The sequence below is a fragment of the Malurus melanocephalus genome, unplaced genomic scaffold, assembly GCF_030028575.1.
Source record: "Malurus melanocephalus ecotype Western Australia unplaced genomic scaffold, MMel_1.1 scaffold_95, whole genome shotgun sequence".
NCBI classification, from domain to species: Eukaryota; Metazoa; Chordata; class Aves; order Passeriformes; family Maluridae; genus Malurus; species Malurus melanocephalus.
Genome location: NW_026623327.1, coordinates 148,456 through 154,617, shown reverse-complemented (window position 1 = coordinate 154,617; position 6,162 = coordinate 148,456).

The window sequence follows — 6,162 nt, the reverse complement described above, 5'->3', positions numbered from 1 at the left end:
ATGATTAGTAATGTGAATGTCCTAGGTAATGTTGAACTAGAATTGCAGAACCGCTCATGCCTGTTTGGAATTTACTCCTGCTCCTGTGTCCAGCAGCAGCAGTGCATCTCTTTGCAGCAGCCCACAAATTTCCCTGCTTTAAAATGTGTATTTCTACAGTGGAACGTTTGGGGTAACGTGGGTTTCTTTTCTCCCAAGACCAATAGCTAATTCACTTCCCAGTAAATGTCATTGATAGCTTGTCTTGGCATTTAGTTGATAGTCAAAATCTTGATTTTTTTAGTAAAAGATTTTTAGATCCTGTTTGGTTTATACATTCAAGTTTGAACTTTCACCTTAATTTCCATAATATGAGCACTAGAGTCTTTCAAAATTTAATGTAAGGGTCCAATGGCCGACTGGTAGAATGGTGTTTTATTGCAGAAATTAGACAAAATATTACCCTGAGARAGCCTCTGCATTTGGAGAGCACAATTTAATTTTGATATATTTAGAAAGATGCAATTAYGTATTCAGGAAGAGGACAAAGTAGCTTCTGTCATTTTTCAGTTCCATAAGTGGAGAGCTCTAATGAAAGTGGAGATGCACAAACCCACAAGGTTCCTCACAACATTGCCACACTAAGACTCCTTGAAGCTTCTCGAAAATACCTGGGCTTTTTGGCAGAAAATGTTAGCCCTGGCAGAGCAAAATTCTTCTTATAATTGCTAATTGATCTTAAAATATTTCCGATTCCATTAAGTACAGAAAAACTGCACAGAGGTTGAGATCTCAATTAAGATTATCTTGCAGCAATATTTTGTCATTTAAGTATTAGAMGTTTCCTTTGCTAATAGCATTTTTATTAAGAAAGTCAGTCTTTCAGGGGAACTTATTTGACACAGACTTTTTTGTTGCATTTGTTGTTGTTTACAAGCTGTGCTCAGACTGCTGCAGCATTCCCAATGCARGAATTCAGATTTTCTTCTTACAGGTTCTTGTCCAAGCGGATCCTACAAGGGAGTTGAAGTCAAGTTCTGAAACATAATAATATCCACAATAATATAATGAGTTTGTGTGCAGAGGTGTCCAGTTGCTTTCAAGACAAGGTACAGATAGATGTTTCTAATTTTAATGGTGCCTTTGAGCAAGTAACATTTCCACTCTTCAACAGATTGAAGGTCTGTAATTTTAATATAGTCTTCTGTACACTATCACATTCTTTCCAGTCCATTTCACAGGGAAATTGTCCATCGTTAGAAGGATATTCTTTGCATGGTTTGGCCCATCATTGTCACACTATTAACCTTCAAATATTATGCACACAATTGACATAAACTAAGAGAAGCAAATCAAGATGTTTTCATTTATTTTGGCTGTCTAGATGACAGACATTAAATAACATGCTCTTAATTTGACTGACAACAGACCACAAACATGATACTTGCATATTACAGAAATTAGCTATAGGAAGAATTTTGAAGCTGTCACTGTTAGAAGAATGGGGTTTTTTTCTCTTTAAGTACCATAACGAATGACTGCCTAGGCTTGAGCACTGACCTGTGTGCCAGCCAGCCTTCCATGGGGAGGAAAAGTGTGTTCAGCTCTGCTGGCTGTGGCACTAACCCACATCCAAGAAGATCATTGTTTGCATTGATAAACTCCTGAGGCTAGGCTTTTTATTTCTTTCTCATACTTTTGAAATCAAAATAAAATAAAAATTGAAATACTGTGATACTTTTTTCTCTGGTCATAGAATTATGAGCCAGACACAATTAAGGGGATAGAAAGGGGTTATCTCTTTAATAAGAATCCTTAGGTGCACAATTTGTTGGGTGGAAAAACGCCAAAGATGCACCACATGCATGACGCATGTATACAATTTTTATAGACTTTGAAAATTAACGTATCTGCCAATAATTCCCCAATAAGAAGCTTAATAGATGAATTAATTTCCCCCCAGTTCTGGTACCTTCTAGATTCTTCCCCCTTGGATGAGGCTTGAACCCTGAGACAAAAATATGTCTCAGAGAGCTGGTTTGAACCTTGGTTTCTATGGAGAACCAAGATAGCACAGGGGCTGCAGGCCCTTGACTGGGAGGCTTTTAGAATGCTCAGTCTTTCTGCCTAGAAAAATACTGGAACTGAGTTACAATAATAGGCTACAARAKCTACAAATATGCGGGCTAAGAATAGAGAGAGTATGGAAAAGGTTATACTGTTATATAGCATCAACTAGTGCTGTAAAGTTATTCAATATATTTTAAAATAGCTGTTGTTATAAAACTCATCAACCCTTTGAAATGTATGTAGGTCTGCTTTGTTTTAAGATAAAAACCATATAAATCCCACTTTGCAGAAATAATTGGGCCAATTGTTATTTTGCAGGAATTAAGATCTCTGAAGTTGTGAGAGGACAGATTTTGTATTGTTGAAACTAAAACATGTAAGAACCGAATGCTTTCTTCCTGGGTAATTTACAAGAATTTGATCTTGTCTAGAAATTAAAGATGACTTTTTTTCTGAGTTTTTCAGTTATTTCACGGGTTACCTACATACTGGAGGGCTAAATCTGCAACACAGTCTTTGTGGTCCCATGGGTGACTTATTCCTTAATTCCTGCACTGATATTGGGAACATGGTTCTCTTCCTTAAAATTACTTTCCTGTCTTCYCCCCAACAAAACAACCATCCTGGAAATATCCAGCTCCTATGGACCTCTGCAAGTTCTCTTAGGTCTTCTGTCATAACTGGAAGGGTTCTGCTACTCTCCAAATTGGCATGGGGAATAAAACTCCTCTTTCTCTCCCCTTTTCAATTGTGGTATTTACTCCCTGCTTTATAACCCAGGTTGTTTTGTGCTGTGCGCCACCCTGGGTTGGGCTTCTGGGCAGGTAAATGGGAGATGGGAAGAAACAGGTGTGAAAGGAAGCAGGTTTATTCTACCCGTTCTTCCCCACCCCATAAATAGCCTTCTCAGGCTATTCTCAACAGAATGCTTTTTCAAGAACTACCAAACACTAGTTTTTATTTTCCCAATCATTGAAGAAAATTGTTGGTTTTCTTTTTACAAAGCGAGTAAAATTTCTGACTGAAAAGTCACCTTTCACATTAGATAAAGCTGTTTCCTAGGCATGTCTAAGGGATCCTTAATGCCAGCACGTTGTTTGGCAAGAAAATTAGATGAATGTGTCTTGTGCTCATATAAACTTTCAAAGCAGGCCCTAAACTAATGTATTTCCTTTAAAATGCTTGTGGTTTTGTGTGTGCAATGCTTATCAGTGGGTGGAGACCTGGGAAGGCTGGAAATGTTCCTACAGCAAAATATTTTTAATGGTTTTCATTATTTAAGTAAAGAATATGTTCTAAATTAGGTTTCTGTTGCATTAAAGGACCAAACTTTTTCTTTAAACTGTGATTACTGGTTCTAATGGCATCACCTTATTGCAATTAGTCTTATCTCTGATACCTCAGAGGAAAAAAAAAAATCACTGCGTTTGCTTTCTGGATTTTGTTATAGCGACTTAGCAGTGAGAGAAGTGTTTCTTTTATTTCAGAAATTCATAACAGCTGTTTGTCAATATTTTGAAATAAGAACAGAGAAAGACGTGAAATATTAAAAGTGTGCCAAATCCCATCCTTTCTGCAAACATGCCATTGATTTCAGTAGTTCTGTTTAGTCTGGGTTATTTATACTTTTCCAAGAAGAATAATTTAAACATTCATATTCCTAGATCTCAGTTAAATATTTATCTAAGTTTATAAAGCTGTTTCTGCTGATTAGTGAGCTACCTGTTATGGGAGAACAAAGAAACTCAAAAGGCAGCAAATTAAGGTCACAGGTCAGTGTTCAGGCAAAATAGAGCTGGGCTACCAAATGATTTTCAGTTATTAAGCCAATAAATCAGGCAGATGTTGATAGATGCAAGCACTGGGGCAGTGTGTCAGCCTCATGAAAAAATTGTTTAACAGATTCAGGTGATCAATGCTGTCAGAATCTTGCATGTGGAAAAATAAGATGACAAATTAAGCTGTAAGGCTGTGACACCAGAGRTTATTATGTGCCCCTTCTTCCCACTCCCCACTGCCGCCTCCATTGTTTTACATCTAGCCTAAAAGCAGAAGCACCCAAATAAATAAATAAAATTATGTATCTATCCATTTGTGTCCCTTGGAAAGCCCACAAGTGAGGCAGAAGGCTAATGGATTTCCAGAGCAAATGCAACCTGCTGCATAAGCCCTGACTGAAGAGCCCTGAAGGGGAAGAGATAAAGGGGATATTGAATTATTAATGGGCTCTATGATAGTGGTCTAATTAGAGATAAAGAGTTATCACTTTTTATTATGGCATGATGAAAACAAAAATAACCCATTAAAAGGCATTATGATAGAAATGATCCTAAAATTGAGTGTCTTTTCATGGCAGAAAGCACTATGTTATATTTGCTTATAGGAATTTCTGGGATATTGTAAAACATGTAGCCAAAAATGTGTGGCTCTTTTTTTTTTTTTTTTTTTTTAATTCTAAATGACATCAGTAGTGTAATCCAGTCATTGTTTTTGAAGGCTTGGGCCTTACTGTTTTCTCAAAGTGAAGACATTTAAGGCTGACAACTGAAAAAAAAAAGCAGTCTTTATTATAAAGAACGTCTGCCCAGTCAATATATCTGCAATCACGAGATACTGAAGGCAGAGGGCCACACTTTTAAAAGTTTTTTTGGTTTTTTTTTTTAGGATAAAGGTGTTTAATAATATGTGCTTTTTGGAGACTTGAAAATGGGGTCCAAAAGAAGCTTGGTCTGATATTCGTGGGATGCTTTCTGGGCTCTCCAGCCCCTGGCTTGCCCTGCCAGTGCCTGGTACCACAGATCCAAACTTTTGGCATGGTGAGGTGTGAAGAATTCAGTTTTCCTCCTAGGCCAAGCATGAGCTCTCTCCTGATTTCCCTGATGTGGTGTGAGACAGGCCATTGCCTTTGTGACAGTGCTGGGGCAGCACGTGTGCAACAAATGTGACGTACAAATTGTCACCATTCAGTGAATTTGCAAGCTGTTAAATATCACAAGGCTGCAGGAGTGATGACTTTATGGGAAAAATTAGCTGAGGGAGGCAACAAAAAGCATTCTTGTCTGTCTTAGGAGATACCTGAAAGCCAGCCTGAACTGTCAGCAGGGCGTTTAAGATGTTTTCAGTAGTTACTCTGTCAGAGATATCAGATTACTGCTGTTACCTGTCTCATAGATGGACAGGAAAGTGCTGTGTGTGTGAGTTTTTTTGCCAACACGCTCTCCCAGAGAAAAAAAATTGTTCTTTGAATGACACCAATTCCCTGTTTGTTTATCTGYCTCTGATTTTTTTTCTTTAATGGTCTGTCCTATGCCCTGGCCTCYKCAMACTCAGATKGTGGCTGGAATCTCTTTGSAGAAGCCTGGAGACAACAGCYTTTCTCAAAATGAAAGTTGTTRGATAGAAAAAAAARWWAAAAATAWATGWWTATATGCCAAAATATCTTCTTTTCCTAAATTCTCCCTCAGGTCTTTGGTTCAGCTTATAGTGCCAAAGTCATGGTAGATAGAAATTGCCAACGATTTGAGGGAAATGAGTGAGAAGAAATCTAGTTCAATTCAAAATTTTACCAGAAAATACAAATGGGCAAAGTGCACCTTACTCAAGGGTGCCTATCTTTCTCTTTTGTGTTTAGCACAGGCCAAAACAGCTRCAGTCTCTAAGGCACCACAGGTGAACTCAGACTGGCAGTGCCCACCTCGCTGCGAGGTGCCAGGGGTGAGGACGGACAGTGCTGGCACACAGAACACAAATGCCTCTGCTCATCACCCACGTGCACCATCACACACAACATTTTACTGTCAAAAAAACACCACTGCTCTACAGGAGGGTCTGGGTGGCACAGCTGGCTTGGGGGGCAGTATTTGCTGCAGCCCCAAACACCACCTTTGTTTCACTTTTTGTTTTCACAAAAAGGAGCTGTGCAGCAGTGTGCACACAAACAATGGCGGAGGGGCTGGTGCTGTCAACAGCACACTCCTGRACCTGTGATGTACAAGCTGCTCCATCACACAGCTGTCACACAACTGTCTCTTGCATCTCCTGGATGATGCTTTTGGGCTATTTCAGGTTGTTCTATTTCTTCTTGTTTTGTACAGGGAAAAAAAAAAAAAAAAA